The sequence below is a fragment of the Sturnus vulgaris genome, chromosome 6 (assembly GCF_052056855.1).
Source record: "Sturnus vulgaris isolate bStuVul1 chromosome 6, bStuVul1.hap1, whole genome shotgun sequence".
Lineage (NCBI taxonomy): Eukaryota > Metazoa > Chordata > Aves > Passeriformes > Sturnidae > Sturnus > Sturnus vulgaris.
In genome coordinates, this window is record NC_142248.1 from 8,531,813 (window position 1) to 8,545,978 (window position 14,166).

A 14,166-nucleotide genomic window follows, 5' to 3' on the forward strand; every position below is an offset into this window, starting at 1 on the left:
CCTAAAACTGCCTCAAATACTGCATGATGTTCTCAATTTAGCTTTTTAGTTTAGAAATGCATAATGTCTGGAGGGGAGTAACTACTGCTTTTATTAGCATTACATCTACTAAAAACCTTTGGGAGAGAAGGGAGACTAAAGCCACAGTCTTGCACGTTCCTGCCAGGATACGTAAGAGCATAACTGTACTTCTGTAGGCTACTGTTCAGACAGATAAGGCTTTAAAATATTTAACTTTTAAAATCAAAATTTTGTATCAGTCTCACACACTCATTCCTCTTTCCATTTATTTTCTTATCCCTCTCTGTTTCCTCCTTTAATGTGTGTTGATTTTCTCTTGTTTTTTTCCCCCCTCTGGTAGCACGAGAATTTTTTTTTTTTCACTTGGGACTTGAAACACTGCTTCAGGGTGACCTTCTGGCCTTTCCTGGCAAAGATCTGCCAGGCTGCAGAGCGTTCTGGGGGGACACTCGTGTCACCAATGAAATTCTTATGAGATTATATAAGATAGCGTGTCAAAACTGCAGTGAGGATGTCACAGCCCTGCAGTACAAGGGAAACAAAACAAAAGGGAGTGTGATAGATAGAAATGCAATTACACAGCACTGCAGCAGAACCTCAGGAATGTTGATGGGGAGGAGCATGCTTAATTGGGGAAGAGAATATGGAATAGCAGGTGCTTTCCCCTAATCTATAACTATAATAAAATAGGTTCTCTTTTTCCAACTCAGCTCCAGTTCAACAAATTCTAATAATTTCTTGTATTCATAACAAATTCTAATTCACAACAAAATTAAAATATTCCACAGGTATTAGATCCTGGCTACAGTGAAATATAGGTAGACTATTAAAATATGATCATTCTCCTAACTGTGGAGAATGGCAGTAGCAGAAGGAAATGTCTTCTCTTTTTCTTACCTACTTTCTTACCAAGTGACATTTTTCTTTAGGCAAAAGAAGCATGTTTCTTCTTTTACAAGTTGGAGAAACTTTAGTGATTTTCTTCCCCTCAGTCTGACCTGTTCTGTCATGATTGGGCTGGGACTAAGAATTCAGTAACCATGGCCTGGTTTGTACCTTGTCTTGCAGCTATACTGATAAAGAATTATGTCCTTTTGCCTTCTCTTGGAATAAGATTTTTTACAAAAATTAATGGGTTTAAATAGCCAGATATAAAAATATCAGAATGTGGCTCAGCAGTTAATCCAAACCCATTATTTTATGATATATGTATTCTCAGAAGGAAATCCTAGAACCTTCTTTACAGTACAAATATTTTCTTTTATTCACCTTACACCCACCATAATTCTTGCATTTGTTGAAGGGATGGATGTATTTCTATGCACTTGGTTTACATACACCAACCTGTTGTATACTTCCACCATTGACAGAGCTTTCCAGCTATCTCAGATCAAAAAAGAAGGAACTTTTGTGTCCTTCATGGTCTTTGTAGATTTATTATAGGGATTTTCATTTAGTTGTGTAAGGGTGACTCTTTTTTTTTCTGCTTCACATGTATCTGAAATTTTATCTGAAGTTAGAGCATCAATTATTCAGCACAGTCTGTTTTCAGTTTGAGCTTTTCAAGAGCATATACGTGAGTTAGTCTTTTTCTGTTCTATTGTATTCTACACAGGAATTACAGCTCCTTATCTGCAAATCACTATCTACAGCATCTTTTGGAAAAAGGATAAGGATGTGGAGAAAAAGCTGGTGATTTTGCACATAACATTAAATTTACTGATAGTTGAATCTCTTTTGTAAAAGATACAAGAACACTACTTCATTGAATAGAATTTCTGAGCTTCCTTTGGTCTGCCAGCTTATAATGTTACGTAAAGGGGATGGTAAAAGGGGATGCAACTGTTGTTAAACCTGTAATAAAATTATTTTTGTACTGGCTATTTGTGTCCTCTTTAAAGGACCATAAATTCTACTATGATGAATAATTTAGACTATTGTGTTAATTTTTATGTCCATGAGGCATAATTTATGGAATATTAAAAATCAGTACTGCATTTGCTTAAATTCTGAGAATGCTTAGCAGGAAATTGAGTTTTTAAAGAATGATAAAATATTATCTATTATGAAAAACATCCCTCTTATTCACTGTCACAAGGAAGGCACAGAAAACCACAGCCAGTAGCAGATCTGGATACTGGTGTTTGAAAACCATTGAGTTTAGAGCTTTTAATCTGCTTGATTATCTCACTTGCTCACTCCCACCCCAGTATTGTTTTCCCTAAGGCTTTACTTCCCTTTCCCAATAGTTTAGATTATTATGCATCAGCCATAGAGGAGCTCTAGATGCATTTAGATTAAAAACTGTTTCCAGGTAGAGTGGAACTGTACTTGTAATTTTTTTTTTGTAAACCCAGGCAGAAAAAGTTCTGCATGTGATCTTTAGGAAGTTATCACCATGATATAAAGACAGTGGTGACAGCAGCAGCCAGACAGTTAAATCTTTCCTGGTACAATGCAAATACACCTTTGGGAGATTATCCATAAGGTCAGATCTTGTTTAATTCTTTCAGATGAGATGACTGAAGTGTAAAGTGAGAGAGGACTGAGCTCAGATGAATAGAAAGATGGATTGTGAGCATGAAGTAGAATAAGAAAATTATTATTTGGGATGAAAAGATTAGTGTCAAAAACTAATTTATACTAGCTCTTCATTTGTATAGATACTATTTTCAAAGCAGAAGATGATTAATATATAAAGGGAAAGAACTGAGGTTATGAAGTGACTTTTCACAGCACAAAATAAACATTAATAGACAGTCCTGAGAGAGAGAGGTCAGCGAAATAAGGATGGTGGGCAGTCAAAAAGAAATGACATACTGCCCCAGAAAAGTCTTCTAGGAAAAGAGCATAGTCAAAATAGCAATGCCTTCTCATGACTCTTTGTAGAAACCTTAACTATCAAGTGCCCTGGAGATCAGCCAGTGGGATTACCCTTTTTATAACATTGTTAAATGGTGCAGTACAAAAGCCCCGAGGATGCCCTGAAATGAAACTATTCCCGCCTTTGAAGCACAACTTAAAGTAAAATACACACATTTGCACCCCACCCTTTAAATAAATAAGTAGCATATTTTTTCATTGCTTTCCTTTACTTTTTTTCTTACATGATCAGGGATAGATTTCATTAATATTGAGAGATGATTCCATGTTTGAGGGATGCAAAGCTCTGTTATTTCTAATCTGTTTCCACTACAATTCTGGTGTTTTTCCTCACTCTTCTACTATACTTCTTAACATAGTTATCTCATTCATTCTTTTAATTTCTAATGTCTGTCTCCCATTTACGTGGGTAACTTCCTATTCCTTTTTTCTGTAGATGATTTCTTTATTTTTGCTCTCCTTGACCAAACCCTTTCAGATTCCTTCGTCTTTCTTTGTCCATCTTGTGGTTTTCCAGTTTTTCATCCTCATTACTTCCTTCTGTCTAGCCTCTGGCTTCCTCATCACATCTTTTGTCAAAAATACTCCATATTTTTGATAGATCACCACTTACTTCTTTCTTAATCCTATCCTATCATTTTATTGCTGACTGAGATTGGCTTTCAGCTCATTTACCATCATCATGAAGTGATTTGCCCTAGGGCCCGAGCTCACAAAAAGTGCCATTCCAGGCAGAAAAAAATGGCTGTGTAGAAGTGGTCTCTTCTTGCTAGCAAAACTGCTTCCTTCCTCTATCAGTTTCCTGTGATGATGTTTGCTGTAAGTATATGTTACTTTATATTATTCCTGCAGAGCCATCACCAGTGAGAGTAATAGAACATTCTGCAGTAAACAGTGCTGGAACCACTGGGTCTGGGCTGCTCAGACAGACCTAAGAATTAATTCTGATGTGATAGGAAGTTGCATGTTCTTCTACTGGCCTATTTGGCCAGTTATGCCCTTTACTCTTGGTAGTAATGTAGGGAATGATAAAAGGACTTTGGCCTCACTCTGATTAACATTATCTTTGGAAAAGAGGCAAGTTAACAAAGAAAATCTTCTCAGCTGCACACGGAGTATATTTGGAGTCAAGGAGGCATGGTACAAAGAGAAGCCTACAGCTGCATTTTTTGTACTGTCACTTTTCAGCACAGAACTGCAATTTAATTACTGCTACACCCTTTTGACCTAGGATGGCTGTCTTTCTGCAGTATTGCTTTTGTGCCAGCTGGAACTGGAAAACACAGGTTGTCCTTCAGGCCATTGGAGATCAGCTGTGACAGAGGGCCTGGGACCTGCAGAGCGTGTCTGTCTTTGGAAAAGGGTGCACTGGCAAGATACTGCTAGGATCACAGGAGCTCAGATTAATTCCTGTGGCTCTACCACTGAACCCTTCAAACCATGAAAGAATGTACCAAGAGTTCATGATCAAGATGATTAGCAAAATGATAAGGTGAGAAACCTCAAATAGTTTCTGAGAGGAGGATCGTTTATGGGGGGAGACAGAGCTGTTGTGGGATGCATTTTCTGAATTCACCCAAAAGAAATGAAAACACTTTAGTCTCTGAACTCAAAGGGATGCCTGCAATACCACATCCTGCTTGGTGGCCAGCTCTGGTGAAATAATGTCCTTTCTCATAGTCATAGCACAGACAGATGTGTGGGGTTTTTTAACAAGGACTGCAGTTCCAGGCTCCAGACTCTCCTTGAAAAGGATCCTATAGCCAAAACACAGCAGATCTGATTGCAGACAATTCAGCCAGGTTTCTCACAGCTGCCACAGCCCTACAGTTATCTGCACATGCATAGAACTGAGCATGGATGCATAATGTCCAAAGTCTCCAGCACCCCACACCCACCCTGCAGAAATGCCTTTGAAAGTACAGAAGAAACTGAAAGATCAAACAGAGCGAGCAAGAACCTGGCTGGGCTATTGCAGATGTCTGCAGTGGCAAGTGCTGACAGCAGATTTTAGTTATCTCCTAGATACATAATGTGTGAAATTTTCTGAACTTTTAGGTGGACAGGAAATAGCTCCCAGTTATATTATGCTGAAATTCACTTTCTTTCAGAAATGCACAACAGCAGGAAGGATGCATTAGCATTGCACTGAAGTAGCTTCGTCTCTCCACATATTCTGCTACTCCATAAGAAGCAAAAAGGGTCGAGTGAATAGCTCATAGTATTTACTAATTTTGAGTTGACAATCTATCCTGCTTTGAATTAGGCCAAGTTGGATCTGCTGTGATTTTGAAGGTTAGCTAAGGATACCTGATATTCATTTACTTTGCTTGACAAGCACCTTCCTCAGCTGCAAACTTTCAGGTGTGAAATTACCTCCAAAATGGACTTCATGACTGTCTGTTGCTGGCTCATTTTAGAGTATACAGCAAGTTGCTTCAGAACAGACAAATTTTATTCATAATTGTTAGGGCTCTTACACTGTGTGTTTTATCTGCTCTTGGTTGTACTATCCATTCATTATTTGTAGTTCATTAGCTGACAGCAAGTGGTTATATTTTTGGCAAGAAGTGCTTTTATTTTCATATTTAGATGTCCTAGCTTGTTATCTTTGTTTTTTAATATCATTAATTTATTTCCTCTTCTTGTGCTTAGAATCATATATTTTTTTAATGAATGGGCTAAATAAATTATCTCCCTGACTCTTATTTCATTTTTCTGGGCAGAAATAACCTTGGCTCGGGATGTTCCAAGGATTATTGATCACTGGAGCTGTGCCTCAGGCCATCAGCTCCTTCGAGCCAATCATTAATGCCCTATGTCAACAAATATTAGAAAAGTGGTGAATGCATTTGCTCTATTCTCTTAACACTTTTACAAGAGTGTAAGGTGATGGGAGCAGTGTCTAGCTAAATTACAGAGTTTAGGAAGAGAGTTCCAGGTAAAAAGTTAACCTCTGGGCCAGGTGAGGAAAAAAAGTGGCTTTCACCTGTAAGGTCAAGACACTGTAAAGTGTGGAGTAGCAATGTTTAAAGACAGCATAAAAAAAGTATCAGTTCCTTTTCTGTGCCCTGAACATTCCAACATCCCCTCGTCTTTGCCTGAGAGAGTGGCAACATCTATTGCCACCCAGGACACAGTTTGAGTCTTTCTCCTGTATTCAGTTACACTCAGGCAAATTTGGCTAAAATTGGTGAATTGGGGAAAATAGAAATTGGTCAGTTTTGCAGATAGCACAAGCATGTGAAGTACACTTTCTCAGGAAGGCAGGCCAAACAAAAATATTACATCACACAATTGCCAGAGTTATCTATTCATCTATAATCCTATCAGAGTCTGCAATAAAAACAGCGAAGTTCCTACTTTGTAAATAGCAGAACTCTGCAAATAAGCAACCCTGTGCTGTGAGTGAGGCAAGCAGCAGTGTCTGAAGGCACTTGTGGAGCCTCTGCAGAACTCTGGTGTGGCTGTGCTATGGGAGGAAAAGCAGCACTAGAGTCCTACTGATCTTGTGCTTGTTCCACTCACAGACCATTAATTCACTGCTGGAATTCTCCAGACATTAAAGCCTGAGCATCAGCAGCATCTCCCTGGGTCAGAGCTTACAGCTCCCCACAAGCTGCTGCTGGAGAGATAAGGGGGTGGGCTAAGGGGAATGGAAGTGTGGCTGCAAGACCTCTCCAGACTGGTTTCCCTGGAGGAGCCCAGTCTGGATGGTGTGCTTTCACTGTACAAGTTCTTTGAAAAAGAGGATGGCATAAATTATTTAGGCATAGCAGCACTGCCCACAGTCAGCCCATAACTTGCATACAAAATCTAAGTTCAGGCTTATTCTTGTGGGCAGAAGTTGTCTTTGAGGTGCCCAAAACCACCAAAATCAAATGACTTGGAAATGCAAGTGGGGTTTCAGGCATCCTTTTAAAAATTAATCAATTAGTTAATTAATTTGTATTAACATGGTAGTATGTGCTATGGAATCTTACTACTTCTTAAGAGTAAGATCTGAGTGTAGTGAAAGACACAGAGTCGTTTGCCCTTGATTTAGCCTCTAAATTAATTTAGCCACAATCCAGCCTCTGCAGCTTTTTTTTGGTTGTGTCTTCTCCGCTGTCTGTGGCATATGGCATAACTAGCCATAACTCTATAAAAGGTAAAAACTTTATCAGTTTCTGCTTATGCTCTGTGATATAATACATATATGTATTTATTACTATTAATATTATTAATAATTAATTGTTAATTACTACTAATATCTGTTTTAAAACATTTTAACACTTCAGCATATCTGAGGGTGAAGTTGCAGTATGGGTGCATGTGGCAGACTCATACTGAAGAAAGATGCACTAAAATGGGTGATCTGGGAACATCAGTCACTTGTTCTTTGTGACACTGTTTTACCTGATTGGGCATGCAAGTGCCCACAGGGTGTGTGAAAAGGACAGACAACCTGCCACAAGCAGCTTTGGGAAAACACATGCCCTTCTCTTTGATAATCTGTGATGGCTTTTAACTCATGAAAATTAATTCATGTTGCAGTAACCTCAGGGCAAGCCAGCGGGTCCAAGGTCCTCCTCAGTGCTTTCCAGCTGCAGGTAGCTATTTGTTCTTGTATCTCATGCCTGGCCATACACAGGTGTATAAAACTGGCAAGGCAAAGGAGTTGTCAAATCCTCCTTGTACTTGTTTGTGCAATGACCAGCAATAACTGAAGTCTCTGCTGCCTTTTGGGAAATAGCTGCTACTCAGATGTACACACAGATGAGAAAGAAAGAGGCTGGTTATAGTTTCTGTATTTTCTATCACAGACAAATTGGGAAGACAGAAAATGCAGAAATAACTGTATTGCACAGGCAGCTACTGTGCAAGCAAGATTTAGACTTTCTTGAAAAGGCAGATTTGCTGTAGATGAACAATCTATTTAGAATTCTTGCTCCTTCTTTGACTAAGCTCGTTTGTTCATAGATTATGGATGGCAATGATCTTTTGTCCTGTAACCAGAATGTCCTTCACTGTATTCAGACAGTGTGTCTCAGGTACAGTGGATCTGATTCACTGGTGCCCTCGTGGCTTCCACAACATTAACACTTTTAGGAGAAAACTGCAGCACAGGTTTGTAGCTCACTGTTTTGATGCACTACATGTCTGCACAAACACTGGTTTAGAGCTGGTTCTTTTCTATGAATTTCCTCCCTTCTCACTAATTATGAACTTCCTCACCTTCTCACAAATGAGAGACTAAATTGCAAGTAAGAGAGTCTGTTCTCACTCTGTGCTTCACAAGTATCCCAGGGGTAATAAAATAAAAAGACCTGAGCAGAGCACATTCATTCCAAAAGCAACTTGAAGGTGTACAGCGTAAGTGAAGATAACAGAAGCAGAAGAAGCAGCTGCCTTGAGTCATAAAAAAAAAATCCAAACAGTATTCTTGCCTCAGGGATATTTTCACAGACTCAGGAAAATCTGAACTACTTGTTTCTGAAGAATCTTATACTCTTAACACATATTGGACAGGCGCTGTGAATATCTCCACTTCATCACTATACCACATGATCTTTTGGATCTAGTTGATGGTGATTTACACAAAAATTGCCTTCTTCTGGACTGAAATAATCAGTTTCATACACCTGACAGGTCGGGGGGACTTGTGAATCGATACATATGGGTAACCAACAACCAAACCACGGTGGAAATGCAAAGAGTAGATTCATTTTGTTACCTCACTAAAATGCTGGGTGGCAGAGACAAATCGGGCTTAGTTCATCCTAGTGAGCAGCAGAGGGGCTCACTATATATCAATATATCACCGATATATCAAGGAGCTTCACACATGTGCAGTTTGTCACAAGACTGCTTTTATGATCTCCCTCTCTCCCGGTAAGAGGCTCAAGAGTGCCTGTGACACTTTGTTGTCTGTACACAGGAATTCTACTTCTCAAAACAAGCAGAGTCAGGTGAGCAACACTAGGCATAATAAAGGGAATTTTCTTTCTTAGCATTCCCAGCTTTAAGGTCACTTTGAGCAAAAACTATTCCCTCTTCCCCAAATCTTCCAGTTTAAATCCTTTACTCCTAGTTATGGGCAAAGCCTTTATCTTGTCTTCCATGGACCTAAGTGCAATCAGATTCTCTGAAGAACAAAATCAGATCTGCTTGTGTGTGTAACTATCATATTTGATAAAGCTGGCAGGGAAATACCTTGCATACACACAAACCCTGCATCTAGAATAGCACAATGAAACCCATTTCAACACCCCTATTTTAGCTTATTTTGTAAGTTTTATATGACTACATTCTACTTGCTACCATTAACCAACAAAGTGTCCTGAGATGAAAAGTCTGCTTAAGCATTTGAGATTTGAATCTGTGATAGGATGCTAATCAAGGACTGATTTGTCCTGCTGGCACTTATTGTGATCAGGAAAGCATCCAGTTGAGCCAGGAATTCCCAAGGGTCAAGGTGACGTGGAATTGCAATGCCATTCTGAGTCAGTAAGCCTCCAGGAGGGAAGCAAGGCTGCTCAAAAAACCACATTGCTGGTATACTCCTGTAAACTCCATCCTTACACATAGAATGTAGTCACCTTGCATTCCACAAGCACCTGATTTATCCTGGTTTCTTGGCATGAGTTATATTATTTGCAGCTCTGCAACCTTTCACTCAAGCTGCTGGAGCAGCATTTTTTTTTTTTTTTCCCAGAAAGGCTCAGTTTTCCAAGGCCTCTGTGGGAATATTTTTCCTTTACTGTTCCCTGCTTTCACTCAAACATTGCTTTTCTCATGGCCTGGCACCTGCAATTCCAGGATTGCTGTTACAGCAGGTTCTCTCATGGGAAGGAACTATCACTGGCCTGAGAATCACCCCTGCTTCTCCCTTCTTGTTTTGCAGATTTCAGTTTATATTAGAGAAAACACGAATGGCAAAGTAGGTAGCAGTCGCTCAATAGATATTATCACAGCAGGAATCTGAGGAAGGAATTTAATACAAGGAGTGGTATTTCATTCTCAGTGAATTTTAAAGGAAATTCGTCTCTACTGATATGCATTTCCTGGTTTGCAGTTGAAGCCATTAGACTCCAATGGGTTTCAAATATTCTTCATTCAAATTCATAAATTCAGTAAGGGTTATTTATAACTCAGCTTCAGATTTATGTAAAAGCACGGCCCAAGTTCACTAATAATTTGCAAACAGAAGATAAGGAGTCTCTCTAACCACTTCAGGTAGCTTTCATCTTAACATAATTTTAGGTCTGAGGGAACAAATGAAGTCAGATATCTTGATGTAATTTGAAGCATATTAAAATAACAAATGAGATTCATTTCAGTTTATTATCCTTTCTCTACTTGATAAACTGATCACCTACACACCTTTAACTGTTCATATTGGCTCCTTAACCAAACTTACTCTAAAGAAAAAACAAATTATCATCTTAAAAACATCTGGAGTTGTTTCTTTTTCAGCTTAAAAGCAAACTTTCAAAACCCAAGTTAGATTTACTGAAAGCAGTGATGACATTTATGATTAGACAAGGTTTTGAGCTTTGTGTCAGGGATACTGGAGTACAGGGGAATGTGGTTTCAGGAAAAAAAAAGTGAAAAACTAACATGATTCTAAATTTTCTTTGTGCTACACCATAGCCATTATGCAAAGGTTTTTCAAAGGTTAGTTCAGTTTTTATTTAATCAAGTTAATGAAACTTTACCTATGGAATGGGATACAAACATCCATCCAACTTCTCAGGAAACGAGTCACATCTTTGAAGCAAGATAGCATCATTATATCAATAGCCCAACTTTCAGCTATAAAATCATGCTGTTTACTTCCTGAATTAAAAATCTGAAACTTCTGCTTGGAGCTAGTGAGTTTCTGTGGGAATTACAATCAAATTCAGGTACAGGAAATAGGCACAACCTGAACTGAACCGTGTCAGTGCACAGTTGCCATTAAAACAGAATGAGACAGAATGAGATCTTATTTCCATCCAATCTTTATTCTAGTTTCATTGCCAATGCCTGAATTTTAGCCATGAAGTATTTCTGATTAAGAAATATTCTGATTAAGAATTTTACAATGAGTTCTAGCCTTTGGCCAGATTTCTTTGTCATTCACCATAAACCTGTCCTCTGTCTTCAAATCAATCTTCTGAAGGGAAGTGAGGAATATGGACACTGTTATATTTCCACAATCCTGACTTTTGTGTCAGCCCTGTGGTTTTTTCAATATCTCCTTACCTTATAATAAAATTAATAATTACCTGGAGGAGAAAATTATCCTAAAATATCCATTGGAGAATATTCTGAGTTCAGTATGTCACTGGTCACTTCCCCACCATGTATTGTATGTCTTGAGGCCTCATATAGAACTGAATAAGGCAGTACCATACATTCTGAAGTGATACAAGCAAAATAGAGCATGACTACTTTCACTGAACTCTTGGAAGTCTGGAAAGAGTTCCTTACAGTTTTATAATTTTTCCCAAGTCCACTACGTAGCTTTCAGTAAACAGGTAGCATTCTAATGAATTTTCAAGGGTCAGGTTTTCTGTGAACTACTAAATTGAAAAAATACAACATAAAATGCAAATGTTGACTAATCCTTCAATGTCAAACATATGTAAGTTTCAATTATATTCTGTCTGTTGCTGTAATGAAAGACAATAGCACAGAAAACTTCTAGATCAAAAAGCTTGTTCCGACTGTATTTTGCAAAAGTGATAAATATTAAGATGTACCATACAGTATACCAAAATTTTACATCAAAATCTCATTATTTCAATAGTTAATTTAGAAAATATTTTTAGCATAATGTTTCAAATCCGAAATATTATGGAGCTGAGTGAAATGGAGCTTTTTGAAGAACTGTGGAAGAGCTGTGGCTCATGAGATAGGAATGAACACTCTCAAAATTGCTTCAAGGACTCTGCAAATGCCTAGGAGCAAAATCTTTGGCAACTTAATATTGGGGGGGTGGAAATTTAAGTAGGAGTTGGAGAATGAAGATTTTTCATTTATAACTTTTTTTTAATAGATTATTTTTATCTGGGCATTGCTTTTAACTAAAAGAAGGTGGTGCATTCATTTGTGTAAAAAATTGTTGATTGTGTTCTTGAGTTTAACCTAAATGTGTGGGACCTGACGTGTGTGGAAATCTCAGTGAAGTGAATTTGTTTCCAACAGATGAAGGGGTCCCTTTAAACCCTTGGAGCACTCATGGGGCTTAGGGTGACCAAAGTTTTGAATTACTCCATCCTCAAGGATGAGTGGGACTCATCCTTGCATTGGTTTTTGCAGCACAAATTGTTGTCAAGTTCTGCTCTGTTCTCTATGTTCCACGTATTCTGATCACCAAAATATTAAAGCTGAATCACGTTCCTAACTGGGCAGAATTCCCAGTGTTTTACCCACTGCATCCCAAGAAAGTAGAGATTACCACAAGGTTTTCTACACCACATCTAGTAAGGTTCAACAGTGCTCAGTGTCAGCCTCAGTAGCCCTGAGACCTCTCTTTTCAGTCCCTGTGCTCTAGGAACCTGCCAAAATACCGTGTGGGATGGGGTGTTTGTGCTGAGCTAAGCCAGTATGGAAGTGTTTTAATTGCTGTTCTACTGGAGGTGTCCTAATTGCCAGCCCCAGTGATAAAAGGTAATCACAGGGAAATAGTTGGACTAATGTGATAAACACAATAGGAGCACTACTGCAGGCTCTACTAAAAGGAAATTAACTCTAGAATCCATAATTACTAATCTGTTTTTAATCAAAATAAGGTGGTTTGGGATACGAAATTTTCTAAGTATTTCCCAGAGAGCTGTTTTCATCTTAGTTGTTTTAAGCACTGTTAAATAATGAGAGTCTCCTACTCACTCTTTTGCACCAGAAGATATATTGATATTAGTTGCATTTCATGCTATTCCTATACCAAAATCTCAAACAGAATAGCCTTCAAGTTTTCTTCTAAGGATTGATACTAATAATGTGCACAGGCTTTTGTTCTGCCTGAGCTTGCTGTGCCTGAGCTTCCAATCATGGGTTTGCCATAAGCACCATGAATGAAGGCACAATGAAACACAAACAATATATTGTTTATCTTGTTTACAATGTAAACACACAAGAACGAAAAAGCCCACAGATCACGTGTATATTCTAAATTATATTCTTCATCATCCTCTTCAGGGGTCCTCCTGGACATAAAAAAAATTTCACTAATCATGTCAACATCCTCTGTCTTCTTAGTGCATAATACCAGAACCCTACTTGTTCAATGATAAAAAATACAATGCAATTAGAGGTTATACTTAAATTTTCATCACTTCAAGTACCTGTTTCTGATGAGATATTAATACAAGCTCATCTGTTCTAAGTATGTATCAAAATTGACATTAGGTGCAAGACTTTCACATTCACAAATATATTGGCAAAAATTAAGAAATAAGCGAGCTCTTTATTAACAGAAACTGAATCCTGGTCTTAAGAAAAGAAAGGGAACTGGAAAACATTCCTCCAACTGTGATTTTCATTTGCTGACCTTAGTCATGAAATCTGCCCAGAAAGACCCTAAAGCCCAAGACACTTGTAGAGGATGCAGGGCAATTTTGTAGCTATACAGACTGCCATACATAAAACCTGGTGGTACATATTTTAACAGAAAAACTTTTTGTAGAAGAACACGTTTATCAAAATGCACTCTTGAATTTATTGTATTAACTGTATAAAAATACAGTATTCTAAATTATCCAGATGAAAAATTTTAATTTGTTTTGTTTGTTTGGTTGGTTTTTTTTCAAACTAGAATCATGTTATGCAATTTTGCCATAAAAAGTCCTCGATATCAGATTTTGGTGTTGATATGTAAAGGGCTATTTTCTCCCCTTGCTGCATAGTTTCATACTCATCCAATATGAAGGAATGGTCTCTCTGTACTTCAGATCTTTGGCAGAAAATGTCTTTCTAGCCAGACTATAGTACTGAGTATTATTCAATATTTATGTATGGAGCAGCATGTTTTAAAGTTTGGAAACACAAAAGAAAATTGATTGCATCCCCTTTATATATTTTTGTTTGAGTCAGCTCTCACTGGACTGTGAGCATTTTTTGGAAGCAGTGTTTTCCTATGGCACAGGTTTCTTCTGGAAACATGACAGGCAGAGAAAAACGTTTGGTGATAGTCTATAGGACCCATATTTTATGAACTAATGACAGAAATATAACCATAACCTAAATTCATGAGGATTATACCTAAAGTCCTCTAGGACTTAGTAGCCAAAGGAA